Source organism: Ictidomys tridecemlineatus, chromosome 5 (genome assembly GCF_052094955.1).
Source record: "Ictidomys tridecemlineatus isolate mIctTri1 chromosome 5, mIctTri1.hap1, whole genome shotgun sequence".
In the NCBI taxonomy this organism is placed as follows: Eukaryota; Metazoa; Chordata; class Mammalia; order Rodentia; family Sciuridae; genus Ictidomys; species Ictidomys tridecemlineatus.
Window position 1 is genome coordinate 87,686,364 of NC_135481.1, and position 20,118 is coordinate 87,706,481.

A 20,118-nucleotide genomic window follows, 5' to 3' on the forward strand; every position below is an offset into this window, starting at 1 on the left:
GCATAGGAGTTTGGGTACACTACCACTGACAATAAATTCCCTCATTGCTGTGGGATAATTCTTCCAATCCAACCTAAAATAGAATTGGCCTTTTCTTTCCTGTTTCTTTGTCAACAGCTATTTTTGCAAGGTTTTCATTACTTCTTAATTGTTCAAACTTCCTATCTTCATTTTTCTTGTTAAGGGCCAATTTTACAAATGAGTTCATTATCTCTACCATTTTAGACTCATCATTAATTTCATGCTCCTCATTTATTAGTGGACCTATTTTCTCTCTGGTACTTCTTTTTTTCACTGCAGTGTTTGTAAAATGCATTGTATTCTTTTGTTTCTTTTAATAGCTTTATTATGCTATTCTTATGCTACTGTTATTTTCCCTATCTTTAATTGATGTATGTCTTTTTTTTTATTCCAATTGGCAAGTTTTCCTCCATTCACTTTAATATAAGATGTTAAGAGTCATTTATGTTTACACTTCATATTTGCACACCTCATTCTTCAAACATGTTTTAAAACTGCTCTAGTCTACTTAAAATATCAATAGAAGTAGCACTGGCAGAAGGAATTGAGACAATTACTCATCTTATAAATGCATTACTGTATACAATAAATTCCTTTATCCTTAATTAGTGAAGAGATTCATGATCATTTTACGTGTTAGGCTGATAACAGAGCATTATTCAACAATGTCCTTGGCCAGGGCACACAGCAAAGCCAAGAAGCAGAATTTCAGTTGATAAACTTGTGTTAATATGAGGAAAGAATTTATAGGGGAACTATAAAGAGCATGGACCAAGAAATATCTGTTCTAGACCACAAATATTTCCGAGTAGTAGTAACCATATATTTTTGCCCTTTCTCTCTACTGGAGTCTCTGCATTCTGACTCAGACCTTTCTGTTTCTTAGAAATTAGAGGTGGGAGTTGGGAGAGGGAAAGCCATGTATTTGCATACAGAGAACTTTGGCAGAATATAGGCAGCAAAAAATACTGTGACCTGTGATTCCTACTGTGATACAACAGAGCAATGGATTAGGAAATGGGAAACCTGGGGTTTCATTGTCTATTTTCTATTATTTCCCTCTTGGGGATAGAGGTTTCTAATTTGTAAAATGTGAGTGTTGAACTGGATGATAGCTAAGATTCCTGATCTCTCTTAAGTGTTCTATATGACTCTTAAAATCCACAAAGTATTAAGTCATCCACTAGGTTTATTTCTGTATCCTGTTACTATGCTCCCATGAAGTATTTAGTTTCCTCCTTGGTGTACTAAGTGAGCCTGAGCAGTCCAACTTCACTTAGCCTTGAACTTCTAATGTTGAGGTCCTAACCTTGAGCTGACCAGTAAGAAGTCTAGAATTGGCATTCATTAAGATTCTCAGTGCCATGTGGCTTCAGTGTTTGCCTCATTTTTTTTCTTTATTTTTTTTTGTGTGTTCATTTCCTTTCTTTTTATACTTACCCTCACATATATCTCTCCTACTCCTAGAAATCATTTGCTTAATTTTTTTTCAATCTGATAGACTTTTTCTTCAAGATCCAACTTCTATGTGAAGCCTCACACCTCTTCCACCCAGAGAAAACCATATTCTTTGCTTCCTTTGTGCTCCATTCATACTTTTACCCATAGCTGTAGCAGCAGCAGCAGTCCCATGGGTAATAATATGCTCTAAGAATTTCTTACATGATTGAATTGGACATGCCTTATATCACTTCAACCTGAAATAAGCAGAAATTGGTGGCTTCGTTATATTCATTGTTTTGGTGGGAAATTAAAGTCAAATAACTTGCTGAAAAATCACCCAATTAGGAAAGCCTTGGGCCTAGTCCAGGACCATGCCTTAGTCCTCTCACTTTATGGAAACACCTTGCAAAGCATCTTCTAAAGGGAATTAGTGACTCTACTGGCCAATTGAGACTACTGGCTATCACTCTACCTTTACCCAGAGCTGCCTTCTTTTCCTACTATCTTAGTTCTGCAGTGTTGGGTCCTGACCTGTCTACTTTAATATTCTATTTTGCTGTTCTATCATTGAGAGTTTTCACCTTCTTGTAATGGTGAGAACTTTTCTTTTTTTTCTTTTTTGGAACTGAGGATTGAACCCAGGGGTGCTTTACCCCTGAGCTACATCCTCAGCTCTTTTTATTTTTATTGACTGACTTTTTATTTTGAGACAAGGTCTTTCTAAGCTGCTTAGGGCCTTGCTAAGCTGTTAAAGCTGGTTTTGAACTTCTGATCTTCCTGTCCTCAGACTCCCGAGTTGTTGAGATTGCAGACATGTGCCTCTGTACCCAGCTTGGTGAGAATTTCTTAATGGTATTCACATTGAAGCCCTCAGTCTCCATTTAGAATTCCTCAAGGTTTATATTCTGGTGGGAACTTTTGATTTATTCTTTTACTTCCAAGGAGGTTTGCCTTCCCTGCAAAATCCCATCATTTGTATGTATTTATCTTGATTTGTCTGTTATCCGTCTAATTTATCTCAGCTGTATGTAGGGGCATCTCTCTAATTTCCCTTATGGTTGGAGAAGGTTGGAGAAGTTGTAGAGTCCTCTGGGTTTGGGGGAGAAAGAAAGAAGTTTCTCTGTTAATACTAACTTTGAAAAAGAAGTCTTCTGCACACAAGTCCTAGATGTAGTGATACTTCCCTTGAGGTACTGCAGCAGAATGAAACAACGCTCATTTCATCTCTCACCCCCAGCATCAGCCATGAGAAATTGGACTATTAACCACTTTATGTATACCATAAAAAGGATCTACCTGCATATTAATACTTTTATTCCTCCAGTTTTTAAACCCTGAAATGTGTCTGCATTTAATGCCAAACAGCTATAATATCCAAGCTATTCTTCTGTGCTTTCAAAAGTGTCCTGTTCCCAAGGACTGGTTATAAGGAGAGAATGAAGCCATTACTAATTTCTGAGAGTAGTTCATAGTAAGTCTACATCACATAGGTAGCATAACTCAGTTATTCATATGAAATACACTCTAGGGAACTGAAGTGGTAAAAGAGTAGATGAAGAAACTTGTAGAGACTTTATGAAATCCCAAATTTACATATGCATATGTAAAGTTGTATAATCTTTTAAAGTTTGTGCACATATAGGAATTTATAGCAATCGGGTGTTCAAGATGATGATTCCATAATTTTCAGTCATCAAAGAAAAAAATGCATTTCTGATCCCTATAGTATTAAGGGCAGAACCGTGTATTTGAGTAAGATTTTTTAATAAGAATTGAAACAGAGAGAGGTGTCTTTTTTCAATATAGAATTAAATTGACCAGAACATTCCATTCTTCAAGCATTTCCATTAATCAAGGTTTTACTATTCTTTTATATAGGAAGTCCAATCAAGGCTATCTGAGACCTATGTCACCAAAGATTTCAAATATGCTTTTGAAAGCTTTTAAATCATGACTTTTAGAGAAAGTTCTCTGGCCAAAAAACCACTTGCCTGCACACAGAATCTTTAAACAGTTTTCACTAAAATATAATTTCCTTATCAGACAGAAATGACATTTTATCTACAGTTTTGTGTGTGGGGAGGTCTGTGTACATATAAATGCATGATAAAATGCAGAAATTTGTTGATACATATAAAACATGGTTTGAGAAATGAAGAGGGTTTCCTGGAATCAAGATAGCCTGGTTACTGGATTCAATTGCTCTTTAGACACTTGAGCAATTTAAGCAGCCATGTCGTTTTAGGATATTTTTGTTTTAAATTGTATCATCCTTTACCTAAATGCATTTTTACCCAGCAACAAATGGTAGAGCCCAGGATTTATAACATAAATCCTCCCAGGATCAGAAAGATGGTGATTCTGATCATGGTTTCTGAAAAGGTATTAACATGCTCACACATGTCTGTCCTTTCTGTATTTCCCCCCAAATTCCCAAATACAACATGAATATTTTATAGTGGTGTTTAGTAATGAGCACCAAATCCAACCTTAAAATGACTCCTCTTTTAATTAGCACATTAGTCACTCAGTAAAAATTGAGTTGGATGAATTATTCAAATATAATTCAGCAGAGATTCAGAAGCAAATCTAAGGGATGGAGGGGGAAAGAAGCAAGGCTGCCTAGTTGTTTTTCTATTCACAGAAGGTTAAAGAGGGACCCTGCAAAGCTAAGGAGTGAGAGTCACAGGAGCCATTTATTAACAGAGGAAGACTTAGAAGGAGGCTAAAGCTGCCAGTATCAGAGGATGACCTTGAAGCACTGATAAATACCAAGGAGGAGAAAACACATTGGTGAAGTAATGCTTCTTTTATCTTTTGCTTTCATAGCTTAAATTAAGCCCCAAAGAATACCGCTGTGTACATTTTGGGACAAACTCTCACTAGACATTCACCTAGTACCTAAAATACTTTTGAACTGTAAAGAAACATTCATGTTGAAGTCTTCTTGCCTCAGGATAATTCTGTAATTTAGTGTGGAGAAATGGTCCGATTAGCAGTTGGGACCAGCAGGGGGAAGCTAACTGGAGTGAAGAGGTGAGAGAGAGTCAGAACTTTATTCCTGAAGCAGAAAAAAACTGCTCAAGGGAAGAAGAGGAAGTGGGAAAAATCAGGAGGAAGTAGAATTCAGTAAGTCAGAAGCTCTGATAATTGGAAACGAAAATGACTTTTAAAATATGGCAAGGCCAAAGTCCATAAAAACAAGGAAGGAAAAAAAAATCCCCTCAAGGATTTAGATTTACTTCAAAAGCATGGACAATCAACAAAACATGAATTCTGCAAGATAGAACTCTACCCCCTGGATTTGGGTGAGGACTGGAAATAACAGGGTTGAGAGAAGAGTAGCCATGAAAATCAGTTTGGCTAGGTGATTCATCTACAAAAGAGATTTGCTTGAACTATTTGTTTTTTTGGATGCTATTCTCCTTCCATTTCATGTTGCTTTAGTCAGAGGAAAACACTTGAAGGGAGGAAGCCTGCTGGGTTGAACTTCTTTCATGCTGAGTGAGCCATTTCCCTGGGCTCAATAGGAACTCGTTTGTCTTTAGTCTGATGTGCACCCTTTAGGAGAGACCATAGCATTAGTTTCTTCTGTGGCCATACTGAGTAGGTGGGTTATTTTATGAGATGCTTGATTGTTCACAGAACATTTGGAATAAATTGGGTTCAGAAGCCATTACCTAGTGGCCAAAATTCACATCAGAGTCTTACATCTGACCCATATTTACCTCTTCCTAGAATATCAATGGTCATCCATTTACCCTGGGCCATGAGACCCAAATTTATCATAGTTGAACCAGATATACACAATATTTGACTCAAATATACTGTGTTTCCATCAGTGCTTGATTGCAGTTCTTTAATTCCTGAATAGCCTTGGGTGAAGTGACTGTGTCCCTACCTGTGATACATCACTGGAGGGTAAACAAAATGCTGCTCAGAGGAGGCATCTCTTTCACCCAGCAGGTCATCCCAGACCATGGAAGTCCTGTTCTCAGCTCTGCCACGAGGTTTTGTACAGATGAATTTATTTAAGCTGTAATTATATCAGCTTATACCTTATTTATTTGCCCCATGATGCTGTGTGATGATGTTTGTTACTGCCTTTGTCACTTCACCAACTGTTAGGCAGCCCTGAGAGAACGAAAAGTAAGGTACACATTTGCCATTCGGAATACAGTGCATGAGGTTAAATAATGAAGGGTCTAAAATAAAAATATGATACAACAGTCTTTTTTTTTTTTTTAATCTCTGGAGGTAATTGCAGGTAATATTTCTGAGAGCTTCTCTTTCAACTTTTACTTCTTGACCAACTTGAGAAAGTTATGACCATCTCGAAATATGAGGATTTTAGCATCATAATCCTATTTCTTACCTATTTTTATTAACTATATTATTTTAGTTTCATTATCTATTTATATCAAATTTATATTCAGACCCATAAGTATAAATAACTAGTGTTTCCTTTGTCCATAGGTTAATATAATGACTTGAACAGAATAAACACAGTGCTTTCAGTTAATCATTATATAAATATTGTTCACCTGATAGCTGAACTGGTGGAGGAGGGAATATATTTCTGTCATTAATCTCAAATGAGAATGATTAGTGTGTCAGGTTCAGTGGATTCCCTTCTCATTCCTTTTCTGCTCCATTTTAGCCAGGTGGTATGTTGTTGCCATTGTTTCTTGTGCACCACATCTCCTCTTTTTTCCATTTTCCTCTTTTGCTGTGTTGCGACGCTGCTGTGAGAGGTTCTGTAATTTACTGGTCCATGCACGTCCAAAAACGTCCTTATTTTGCCTTCACATTTGCTTGCGGAGTTTATTTTAGCTAAAAGTCTATTGCCTTTTAGCTTGTTTATTTGATTCCTACTAATGTGTTCATTGCTTCTGATATTACCTAGCAAGATTTAGGCAGCCCTGAGGAAATGGAACGTGGGCTTGTATATTCTTTTTGAGGGAAGGAGAGGAGAGGTGATTGACCTGAATGTTGTTAAAAACCAAAGGGTCTAAAATAGGGGCTGGCCAAAGGATGAATATATTAGACTTTGCAAGCCATATAGTCTGTGTCATAAACCTGCTGTTGCAATGAAAATCAGTCATAGGATGTACATAAATAAGACTGCATTCCAATAAAATCTTTTTGGTTCACTGAAATTTGAATTCCATGTAGTATCCTTGTCATGATATTCATTTTTAAAAATTATTTAAAATTTAAAAACCTTTCTCAATTCACAGGCCATACAAAAACAGGCAGCAGGCTGAATTTGGTGTATAACCTAGGTTTGCCTCTTGGTTTAAAACAAATTTAAAAGTAATCATTTCCTCTTTATACCCCACTGCAATTTTTAAAAGTTACTAGAAATAAAAATACCTGAATAAATTTTAATTATTTTTTTCCTTAATACTTCGAATAACTTTGTTCTGCTATTTTCAAGCATCCAAAACTGCTAAGGCATAGTTTGATGGTGATGTAATCCTATTCTTCACTAGGAAAACTATACTCTCACCCTTGTATGTTTTTAGCATTTCTTCTAGATCTTTAAATTCTGAAATTTCACCAGAATCTTTATAAATAAGGGGCATCCAAGTTTTTCTTTTTTCTTGATACTTGATGGTTTTATTTAATCAGAATGCCTTTATTATTCTTTGGCTCAGGGATATTATTTTATATTTATCTATTTCCCCTTCCTTGCCTTTTTGTCTTTCTGTAATTCCTATTAAAATGATGTTAAGTTTCCTGTATCTATCATTCATGGGTCTTAATTTTATTTTTTCTGACTCATTCTCTTTTATACTTAATTCTGGGAAATTTCCTCAATTTCGTCTTCTGAAGCAAATTATTATTGCTATAACTATTTAATTTTTTGTTGATTCACTAATTTTTTTTTAAATCCACCATTATATTTTTAATTTACAAGACTTATTATTCACCCAGAATTCATTGTTGTTGCTTTGAGCTTTGGGAACTTTTCCAGGATAACTAAGGTGGCTACCCATATGTCAATTGTCTTCTCCAAAGGTTTGTCTCTACTGTCTACATCCATCCAATTTCCACATCCTGTTTTTCTTCATTTTTGATTCCTTTATATTTCCACTATTTCTATTCCTTTCACCCCCTGTGTACCCTGGAGATGCATGCTTGCTTTCTACTTACAAATCTTTTCTTGTGTCATTTCCTTCTTAAGGAGGAAATGTCTGTTCTCAGTCCATTAACCTGAGCAGGTAGGTAAAGATAAGGATAGGATAAGAGATGATGGGAGTATGGAGAAAAGGTGAAGAGGCTATTTGGATTCCTATAGTACCTCATTTGGAAAAAAATGGGAAGAAGTGAATACATTGGAGGAAGAGGAAACCAAATCAAAATTTGACTACTGAAAAGTTTGGGGAAGAGGTCAGAAATGACAATAGCATTCATTTACAAGACAGAACCCAACATTTCAATGAATGTTATCTATTAGTCCCAAATGTTAAATGGAGCTTTATGACCCCAAATAGCCAGAACAACCTTGAGCAAAGAGAGCAAAACCGGAGGCATCACAAAACTGATTTTAAAGCACATTACAGAGCCACAGCAACAAAAAGCAGCTAAAAATCATCATAAAAGCAGACACATGAATGATTGGAACAACAACAACAAAACAAAGTGATACAGGTACAGCCAACTGATTCTTCACAATGGTATCAAAAACATACATTTGAGAAAGGATATCATCTTAACAAACAAATGATGCTGGAAAAACTGATGAACATACAGAATATGGAAACTTGACATCTATTTCTCACCCTGTCCAAATATTAATTCAATGAGTGATAGACTTTAATATAAAACCTGAAACTACCAGAGGAAAATATAGGGGAGCACCTCAAGATAACGGTATAGGCAATGATCTTCTGAATAGGATTCTAGATGAACAGGAAACAAAAGCAAAAATTGACACGTGGGATTACATCAATAAAAACCCTCTGCACTGTCAAGCAGCGTGAAGAGAAAACCTATAGAATGGGAGAAAATACTTGCCAGCTACTCACCTGACTGAGGATTATATCCAGTACATACAAAGAACTCAGAAAACTTAACAAAAACCCCAGGTCAACCAGTTAGAAAAATAAGCAAATGATCTGAAGAGACACTTCTTAAAATAGACAAATGACCAATAAATATATAAGAAAATGTTCAATATCATTAACCATCAGAAAATACAAATCAAAACTACAATGATATATTCTCTCATCCCAGTCAAAATGGCTCTTGTAAAAAAATTATAGTAAAAAATGCTGAGAAAAGTGTAAAAAAGGGGAACTCTTATACATAATTGGTGGAAATGAAAATTAGTATAGCCACTATGCAAAACAGTATAGAGTTTCCATGAAAAACTAAAAGTATAACTACCATATGATACAACAGTCCCACAGTTGAGTATATATCCAAAGGAAATGAAGTCAGCAGAAAAGAAATACCTGCATGCCCATTTTTATTACACTGTTATTCACAATTGCTAGTATATGGAATTAGTCTAGGTGCCCATCAACAGATAAATGAAAAGGAAATATGGTACCTGTGTACAATATAGAATTATTAAGCCACAAAGAAGCTTAGGGTAGTAGAATATTGATTTCTAGGGACCACAGACTGGGAAGGTATGTGATGTGTGTGTAGTGGGTGGGTGTTACATGCAGGAGACATTGGGGGAAGAGTAGACATTGTATGCATGCATGAAAATATTACAGTGAATACTTTTACTATGTACAATTGATATGTATTAGTATAAAAGTAGACATTAAAGGGAAAAAGAATGAATTTTCCAAGTTAAGATGGTGCCGTGAATTTGTTAGGACTGAGATGTTACAAACTTATTTGCACCCACTGGTGAATTTAGTCCTAAAAAGAGACCAGTCTAATGTTATTTGATTTCCTTGAAGCCTACCCAATTGGCTGTAGGTAGGAAGACAAAAATTAGTATAATAAATTTTCACTAAGTGTGCTGTTCTACATGATGAAGTAATTAATGCCTATTTAAACATGTTATTAACACCTATGATGTTATGTCAATAAATTCACCCATTTTATTATTTTCTTGTCTTTAGAAGCATCTTGGTCTTTATTGACTTGGTGAAAGCACAGTAAAACCACATTTGGATGTCAGTCAAAATGCTAGAGATAGTGACTCATTGTAGATAAGGCTTAGTCCTGCTCCTCAGATCCCTTCATGTCATTAATAACCACCCTTAGAGTGCAATTTCCTGGCCATTCTGCATCACCTTTATGTTCTTCCTTTTGAATAGTCCACAATTTGCATGAATGAGGCCCAAAAGGGTACTCTGTCTGAATTTTAATGATGTTCATGAACTGAGTAGAACTGGGGAGAAAAAGAAAAAGAACATTTAAAAGACCTACCTAACCCAAAACATGGAGCGATTCCCAGAGTATACAGACTGTAGATGTTCATTTTGTGTGCAAATAAAAACTAATCTTTTTCTCCTTCTCTCTTTCTTGCTTTTATAATGCAAAGCAGCTGTAGCAGTTTGGTTTTTTTCCCTCTGAGCTCTGTGTTGCTGAATTGAATAGTAACTTGCAAACCAATCTGAAGCCCAGGGAAAAAAAAAAAAGCTGAGAAATTAATTCCTCATTCCCCTACTCTTATACCATATGTGTGACCCTTAATTATGTTCACAGGGTCCTATTCAGAATGTGTAATACAAGCTTAGGAGACAAGGGAGCTATGAGGCAAATCAGACAAAAAAAGATAACCTTGCAAAGCTTTTGTTTGTGAAGTAATACTGTGCTGGGTTATAAGTTTTACAAGGCAAAAAATACATGAGAATAATAGCACTTTGTACATCAATTTAAGCTTCAGAATTTCCATTTGGGATTCACCGATAAAAATGAAAGCAATGATATTTGAACTTATTTCAACCTTTTAATCAGTGCTGAATTTAAGTAGTGTTATAACAGAAAACACTGCATTATCCCTTCATACTAAACTTATCTCTTAGAATGAGATCATACATAAACCTGAAACTATTGTTATTGATTTTCATGTTAATTTAAATATGCCTGGCATTTTTTGAAGCCCATGCATAAATGAAAGTATTTTAAATGGAATCTGTTAGGAAATCTGCTCCAATCCATTGCACTAACACTCACTCTAATCACTACACTACAGATGTGTGTCTGTGTTAATGGCATCAATAGGTGTATTGGAAAGAAAATTGGCAAGGACAATGATGCCCTGATCTTTAAGATCTTTGATACAATCTCTTAATTTTTCTTGTTAAAATAACTAAATAAGGTTGTCCTTACAACCGTGACTGATCTCTGATTGGCACATAATGAAATTGACTAGAGGGTATTAAGATGTCATTTCACCTTTTTGTTCCCACTGTGTTCATCTATTGAATGAGGGAGTCAGGCTAGGTTATTTCTAAATTCTCACTTAGAACTTTTCATGGTGCAACTTACATTCCTGACTCTCAACCCACCAGTTGGCATAATTCACAACAAATTTATCTTGTCTCATTTGTAATCTTAAGACTTGGGAAAATCAAACTGATCTTTAGTTTGGAAGGCAAGAGAGATCATCCTAAGCTCTTTACTTCCCTAGATGTCTGGATTTTATGCATTGTCAAAAAAAAAAAAAAGTAAATGCTTAAGTGATATACATATTCTCCTGCAACATACTTCACCCTCCATTTAGAGATCATTATTTCCTATTATCTTCTTCACTCTCTAGATGTATTCCCCATCCACTTGCTAAATCCTGGCACCATATTGAAGGAATTGAAGCACACTGTTCTATAATTAGAGGTAGGCTTTAAAAAGCAATTACCCTAAAGGGGTAACCATGAACTTAAGTTTAGAATAAAATATAAAGCTTATAAAAGAGTTTGTTAGTACAGGTTTATTTCTTACAATATCTTTGAAGCACAGTTGTAATAAAATACAACTTGTGTATTTAAAGTACACAATCTGATCAGTTTAACATATGTATTCACTTCTGAAACCATCACCACCAATAGTACAGTGAACATTTCCTTCACTCCCAAGAGTTTCACTGTGGCCCATTGTCATCACTCCCTCTTTCACCTGCCTAGGAAACCACTGTTTTGCTTTCTTTCACTATAGATGAGCTCCCATTAAGTATAATTTATTATAAATGAAATCATACTGTACATATTTTTAACAGGCTTTCATCACTCAGCATCATTAAGATGCATTCCCTGTTGTTGGGTATATTAACAGTTTATTTCTTGATATGGTGAAGATCCAATTGCATAAGTAAGACACATTTGATTATCCACATTGATAAATATCTGAGAGGTTTGCAGTTTGGGGATACTGCAAATAAAGCTGCTATGAACTTTCATGCACTACTATTTATGTGGTCAGGTATTTTCTTTCCTCTGGGGTAAATATGTAAGAATGAAATGGCTGAACCATGATAGGTATGTGTTTCATATTTTAAGAAATTGTTGAACTATTTTCGATCTAGGTGCACTATTCTAAATTCCCACAAGAAGTGTTGTTTGACACCAAGGATTTACAAACAATTTTCTTTTGACTGAATCAGGCTGATTCCCTACCTTCACTGTGACCTGAAAACGGCCCCCATTCAACAGGATGAGTATTGATAGGACTTCGCTCACTCATTTCCCTTCCCTCAAGGCCTCCCTCTCCTGACTACTTCTCAGTTTCTGAAAATTACTGTTTCATATCTTTTGCCTTTTTTCTTTTAATTCAAAGAATTCAAAGAGTACAAAGTTTCTGTGGGGAATGATAGCTGAAAATAAAACACCTGCTTGACATCTGTGCCTACAACATGCCCTATATCTGAATCCAACTCACCTAAAACTTTTTGAAATGTTGTCTTTCTGGTTGGGTCCATTCTGAAATGCTCAGGATTTACTGCTGGCAAGGCAAACGTGGCTGTAAAAAAAAAAAAAAAAAAAAAAAAAAAAGAAGAAGAAGAAGAAAACAGTGGTGTGAGTAGGAAAATGAAGTGTAGGAAACCACTTCCCATAGCCTCACCCTTAAGGACTCCGACTCAGGTCTGTTGATGCCAGGTGCTTTAGTTTGATGGTTAAGAAGTTAAAATAGGGCTGGGGCTGGGGCTGAGTGATAGAGTGTTTGCCTGGTACATGTAAGGCACTGGGTTCAATCCTCAGCACCACAAAAAAATAAAATAAAATAAAGGTATTGTGTCCACCTACAACCAAAAAAAATATATATATATTAAAAAAAAGGATAATAATGCAAGCCCATCTTTTAACTCTTCAAATTGGCATCCTCTGATATATTTGATTTGAGAGTGACTACACACATAACCTCCAGGAAGCTTTATCTCTAGGATAGGATGCTCACAATCCATTATAGTTTAAATATTTATATTTTATTTTTATTTGTGGGCCTTCAAGTAGGTGTTAAGTGATACAGAGGAAATGGTAGGGATTTTTATCTTGGTGTGTCAATCGTAGCAAGAAAAAGCTGAGGTTCAGTGCCACATAACACATCTCTGGTTCTCATATCTATTACTCTGCAAAACTGCTGGAAAACAGCTTTTAAATTCATGCATTCTTTACAAGATTTCTGCCATATGCTCATCTGAAAGAAAAAGACTTTTTTTGTGCCTCAGAATTGCTTGATTCTATATATCATTTCCAGCAGGACATACATTTGCACTGTTATAAACCAGGAATACAAATGTACCATTTCCTAGTATCCTGGTGTACCATTCCCTAGGATCCCTTTTTATTATATAATCATCTATAAGCTTATATTAATGTGTGTTCTTACCTTACCAAGGATAGATGGGGCTCCTACATTCTGAAGACAGAAACCCACATGTCTACTATTTATATGCAGTGGAAAACTAGAAGTGTTGACAAGAGATCAAATTACAAACAGATGAAAACAGTAATTTTGTTTTGAAGAGGCGATGTTTACAAATATTTAAGAAACAAAAATGGTTGAACTTTGAGAATATCTGTTACAAACCATGATCTTTAATTTATGTGATATTGCCAATCTTTTGGAGGTAATATATTATTTCCCAATATATAAGAAGATTGAGACATTATAGATATGTCTTTACAGGAAGGAGAAATTCTAGGTGACCAGCAGTTGACTCAATTTAGCATTCCCCTGTGATTAGATTTGAACATTTATTATTATAATGCTTTAATTAAAAATTATTGCTTTAACTAATTGGCTAAAAATGGTTGACAGTTCTGGAAAACTTAATAATTCTAAGTACAATAACAAAATTGTCTTGCCCCACCAGGACTTTCAATTTGACAATCTCATACCCTTTCCACTGCCCTTTGCTTACTTAATTTTCTCTCTTTACCCAGAGAAAGCACATGCACTTTCTAGCATGTGTTTAGGAACCAACTCCCTTGGTCCCATCTGGCTTCCCTCCTTCACCAGACAAAACTCGAATCCTGCTTAAATCTAAATCCCTGACTCTTCTACTCTTGAGCTCACACAAATCAATGTGTTTTTAAAAGTGAATGTTTTTTAATTGGTTCACCTTTCAATACATGATGACTAACCTCAAATGATCTCTCTGTACTTTCCAGATCTCCTATTACAACCAATATGTTATTGTTATTTTAAAATTCATACACCACTTTCTATTTCACTGGGAAAATTCAAACAATCAGAAAATCATTTCCACAATTTCTTACTGCCACCTTTACCCAACATCTGCATTTACCCACACACTTTTCCTGCTTGCTTTGGCATCATAGATGAAGTATCCAAACTATTGTATGAACTCCAACACCTTTCCACTAGGTCCTAGTCCATCTTCCTTATTGAAAGATACTATAGTAGCTGTGTTCCACTTCCCTTGGGCATGATCACTTTTTCTCCCTTTACCAGTTCATTTCCATCAACATTTAAAAATTACTTGCTGGGAGTGGCTCACACCTATAATTTGAATGACTTGGGAGGCTGAGACAAGAAGATGTCAAGTGACAGGCCAGCCTGAGCAGTTTAGTGGGGTCCTAAGCAATTAAGTAAGACCCCATCTCAAAACTTAAAAAAAAAAAAAGGCTGGGACTGTAGTTAATTGGTAAAGCGCCTCTAGGTTTAATCCCTAGTACCCAACCTCTAAAAAAGTCCTCCTGATCTCAATTCCCCCTCAAGCCAATGTGTCATTTTTCTCCCCCCCTTTTTTTTATAACAAAACCTCTCAAAATAACTACCTGTGGGAGTTGTCTCTAGTTATTTTATCTTCATCTTCTACCTAATCCACATAGAAAGTCTACCCCTCAACTTCATACACTCTCTTCACGGTTACAATAAACTTCACGTTGCTACAGCCAGTGGTGACTCTCAAACTCCATCTGACATCACTTCTCTGTGAAACATTTTCCTCACTGGACTTCAAGAGGCCATCTTCTTCTTGAGTCTTTTCACCTCACTGCTTTTTGTTCCCCAACCTCCCACTAAGCTGTGCAGGACTTTGGTACCCTGTCCTTAAGGCCTTGTTAGGCTCTGCTTGTATTTACTTGTGCCAGGAACATGCCTCAAATTTATATCTCTACCCTGGACTTTCCCTTTAACTCTTGATTCATATATCCAGCTGTCTACTCAGCATCTGCATTCGGATGTCAAATAAGCATGTCAGGCTTCCTAGGTCTAAAGGTAAACACCTGATCTCCATCCCCAACCTGCAGCCTTATTCACTTCAGTAAATGGTAAATATATCCTTCAGCACAGATCAAAACTTAACAGAAATTTTGCTTTATTCATATCATATATCTGGTCCTTCAACATATCCTGTAGATATTATCTTCAGAATATGTCCATGTTCCAATGACTCATGACTTCATCAGTGCTGCAGAGAGCAGTGCTGCAGAGGCACAGAGCAGCACCGTTGCAGAGGCACAGAGCAGCACCGTTGCTCACCTGAATGACTGTAAGAGTCTTGCTAGTCTCTGTATCAGCTGTCCTCTCATCTGCCCACTCTATTCGCTATACGCCTGCTAAAGTGGGCCTCTGAAAATGTAAATCAGTCCATGTTCCCCACCTCTACTCAGAAACCACCAATGACCTGCTTTCTCACTCTGAACAGAAGAGTCTGAGTGACCTGCCCTCTCACTCAGAGTGATAATCAAAGTCCTCACAGTCACCTCAGATTGTACAGTGGCTTTTTGTTGTTGTTGTTGTTGTTGTTGTTGGATCTTTTGGTTCTTTTTCAAATGTCAACCTCACAATGAGGCCTCTGCTGAGGACCCAATTTAAAATTGTAAAACATCCTTCAGGCTCTGGCACTGTCCATATCCTCTCCAAGCTTTTTGTTCATTTACTTCTAAAGAACATGCCTCATTGTTATGTTTTTTTTTTCTATTTCTTTTTTTTTATTTACTGTCTGTCTTTCCCAATAAACGGAGAACTCCTTGAGAGCAGGGTTTTTCTTTCTTCTGTTTTGTTCCATGCTTTAATTTCAGTGCCTAAAACTGCACCTGGTACCTAATAGACATTGGTTGAAGAAAAAAACAAAAAACACAGAAACTGAAAGATATTGATTTTTCAAAAGCAACTATGCTAGCTATAGAATATTATAAGCAGTATGCATATCACATTTTTGTTTATAACACTGAATAGCCAAAAAAAAATATTGTTAACCAAAGTAAAGCCTCAGTGTCAACTTCAATAGTGATGTGAATAAGGAGATCTGAGTTAATATGTATGTGTAGGTTCTTTATTCCCCAATTGTGCACACATCTACCACTGTTTGGCTTTGGCTCCCAACGACTCCAAACTTTTACACACACTCACATGTATGGTAAGGCTTTCTAGACTTAGGCACACATACCTAAAAGATATAGCTCACATTACTTCTCAGCAAAGACCCACCATTTCTGGAAGACATCTCCCTCTCTCTATGAGCACTGTGCCTAACCATCAGCCATGAATTTTCTTCACCTAGACTGCTCTGCCATTTCCCATCTATCTTAGAAAATTAGCACTGTCCTATTTGACAAATGCAGCCAATATCGACTTGCTGCTTCTCTCCATGCTTATAGACATCATTGTCAGTATCATTCATGTAACATTTATCCTAATCTGCTTTTTATTGAAAACATGAGTGGCACAGGGTTCTATTGTCCTTCTAAAATATCCATCTGAAAAGAGCTAATTCTGAATATAACTGCCTATGCTCTTTGCACTAATATCCCTACTGCTGAATGATGATGGAGATAACCTAGCATTTCGGTGCTCCTCTAAATTCATGACATCTAGTCTCAACTGGGCTACCATCGATTTCCTAATTAGTCTTTGCCCCTATTCTTTGCAACAGCTATTTTCAACATCTCCCTTCTTCTTAAACCTCTTTTTCTGCCAGTTCGCTTCTTACCCCTCAGCATATGTCCTAGCCTCCTACTTCAAGGAGAAAATAGAAAACCACTAATATAACTTTCTCAACTTCATGCAACCAAAGCAGCTTATCTGTACCTGCACTTATCCTCTTTCCTCTGCCTCCCATTTCAGTGTATAAATTAATTATCTAATGCTAATTTCTCCACCTGGGTTCCTGATCTCCTCTCTTCCCATCATTTTTGTATTCCTACTCTATGAATTGGGGGAATTGTATCTGATTGTCCTGTATCTGCAACTCTCCTGTCATCATTAGGTTTCTTTCCATCACTACTAAGCATGTTCAAGTGTGGCCTGATTTCAAAATACATTCTTCTCTGGCACTATCCTTTTTTTTTTTTTATCACTCTTGCTTCGTAGGTATCGACTTTGAAAACATTAGCCACCTCTTGGTTTTTCTTCCCTTTCTACTGATTCCTTAATGTACTGGAATTTTATTTCAGTCCCCACCATTACAATGACATCCTACCTCCAAATCTTAGAATAAATTTCTAATTTCTAGCATGGCATAACACAACTTGCCTTTTGTTCCCAATCTCTGGTCACGCCTTCCTGTGATTCCCATGCAACCCTTCCTTCCCTCCCCAAACACACACTATGCTCCACAGCTTCCTGGGGTTCTTGAAGGTATAAGGCTCTCTCTTACTCTCTGTTCTTTAGAATTTCTCTTGTGACTTTGGCTACTGCTTAGCAGTTGCATATTCTCTAAGTCTTATTTGAGATATTATTTATTTCAGAAACTTCTTCCAATTATGAGGTTAAGATCTTTGTATTTTCCCATAGAAAGTTATATTTGCCACACACTGTAATCACTAATTTAACTTTTGGTATTCAGCACTATATACTATATATATAGTATAGATATCTTTATGCCATGATGGAATGAAGACACATCTCCTTGTTTGTAATTATCTCCTTGGTTGCCAAATGGAGTGCTTGTAGGTATGCACAAGCACACACACACACACACACACACACACACAAACACACACACACACTCATGCACACATATGATTTAGCCATTTTGAAAAATTGATATAGATAAATAGAGAGCAGCAACTTGAATCTTTTATGTTTGCACATTTGTAAACACAGAATGACCGCGTTAGTCTTTGTGAACCCAAAAAATGCAAATGTAAGATTATATCATCCTAATTCATCACAGTAGTTTAACATTTTTAGAATACTAGAGAATAACTTTGATAGCTATCTTAATTACAAATAAATTTTTCCAACAATATAATCAAACTTTAATACAACCTTGATGCCATATTAATACATATGAATATAACATGGATATTGCCCATAATATTAATATTAGAGTACCCCTAAGACTTAGTCCTTCTTCCTCAATTCTTTCTAGTATATCAATATTTTGGTAATTACTGTTAATATAGTTATTTAAATGGTCTATCAGTAGCAAACCACCTAAAAACTTAGTGGTGTAAAGAGTTAATGATTTATTCTACTCATGCTCTGTGGGTAGAAAGGGTGGTCCCTTGCCCTGTGGCCCTTGCCTCACCCATGCAGTGGCATCCAAAGGGAACATAGCTGGAAGGTCATGATGCCCTCACAGGTTGCCAGCTATGGGGCCTTGCTCCCCCTTTTGTCCCTTCTCTTCCCCCTCCAGGTTGGATGGGTGCCTGACATGCCAGTTTCAGAGCAGTCTTCTCAGAGGGTTACAGGGAAAGATTCTGAAAGGCAGGCGTGCACAGACTTAGCCTCAGAGGTATTATCATTCCTTCTGTCACACTCTCTTGGTCAGAGTCAAAACCCAATGCAAATTCAACAGATGAGAAAAGAGACTCCATCTTTTGTGGAAGCAGTGGCAAAGTCATATCACAAACACGAAGGCAAACTGGGTTGGGACAAATGTGTGTCTGTGTTTTGTAATTCACAGGGGAAAACCCCACACACTTGTATTACAGTGGCTTCAAAAAACTATGTTTTCTGCTTGTTATGGCTTGGATGTGAGGTGTCCCCCAAAAGATAATGTGTGAGACATGCAAGAAGGTTCAGAGAAGAAATGATTGGGTGACAAGAGCCTTAACCCAATCAGTGAACTAATTGTCTGATGGAATTGATTGATAACTGAAGGCAGGTGGGGTTTGGCTGGAGGAGGTGGGGCACTGGGAGCATGTCTTCGGGGTATATGTTTGTATCTGGTATGTGGAGTCTCTCTCTCTGCTCTCTGATCATCATGTGATCTGCTTCCCTCTGCCACACTCTTCTGCCATGATGTTCTGCCTCACCTTGAGCCCCAAGGAATGGGGCCTGCCATTTATGGATGGAGACTTGTGAAACTGTGAGCCTTCAAATAAACTTTTCCTCCTTTACAATTGTTCTGGTTGGGTCCTTTAATCACAGAGGTGAAAAGGCTAACTAAAACACTGTCCATACATCTTTATTGATCATAGGCTTGCATTTCCAAATACCTATTTAACATAACTACATGGACATCTAAATAAACATGTCCCAAACTGAACCACTTCTCTTTCCTGCCTTGGAAAATTATTTTATTCACCACCTTTCCCATCCCAATTAATGACAAATTTATTTTTCTAGTTTCTCTGACAAAATTGTGATATCTCCTGTAATTTGAGTGACCACATAATTTATCATTCAATCTGAGACACATTTAGGCAAGACATTGAACTGAGATATAATTGAATTACAAAATTTTTGAATTAGTTTTTTTTTCCTAGAAATTTACTATACATCTAAAAAAGATTTTATCAAATCTATTTTTAAATAGCATTCTTTACTAACCAAAGTGATCTGCATATTCCATGTAACCCCTACTAAAGTGCCAATGATACTCTTCACAGACTAGAAAAAACAAAGCACTCTTTGAATTTATTTAGAACCTGAAAGAATCCCAAGTAACTAAAGCAATCCCAAGCAAGAATAAAGTTAGGGGCATCATAATGCCCGACTTAAAAACACGCTGCAAAGCTACAGTAACAAAAACAGCATGGTCCTGACATTAAAACAGGTACATAGACCAAAGGAACAGAATAAAGAACACAGAAATGAATGCACAACTACAACTATTTTTTAACAAAGGCAGAAGGATTGTACACTGGAGAAAGAAAAATCTCTTCAATAAATGATGCTAGGGAAACTTGATATTCCTACACAGAAAATGAAACTAAACTCAGGCTCTCACTCTGTATAAAAATTAAATCAAAATGGATCAAAGACTTAAATATGAGACCTAAAAATAATGAAATTACTAGAAGAAAACATAGGAGATGTGCTTTA

The 20,118-nt window shown here is 36.4% G+C and overlaps 1 long non-coding RNA gene across 1 annotated transcript in view; it reads right to left on the bottom strand.

Annotated features, from left to right (window-relative positions):
- Positions 1 to 20,118, bottom strand: part of LOC120886402 (uncharacterized) — a 139,848-nt gene that overhangs the window by 12,375 nt on the left and 107,355 nt on the right. The window contains exon 2 of the long non-coding RNA XR_013438550.1: positions 12,313 to 12,393. This is a non-coding gene — a long non-coding RNA (uncharacterized LOC120886402). The remainder of the gene's footprint in view (positions 1 to 12,312; positions 12,394 to 20,118) is intronic.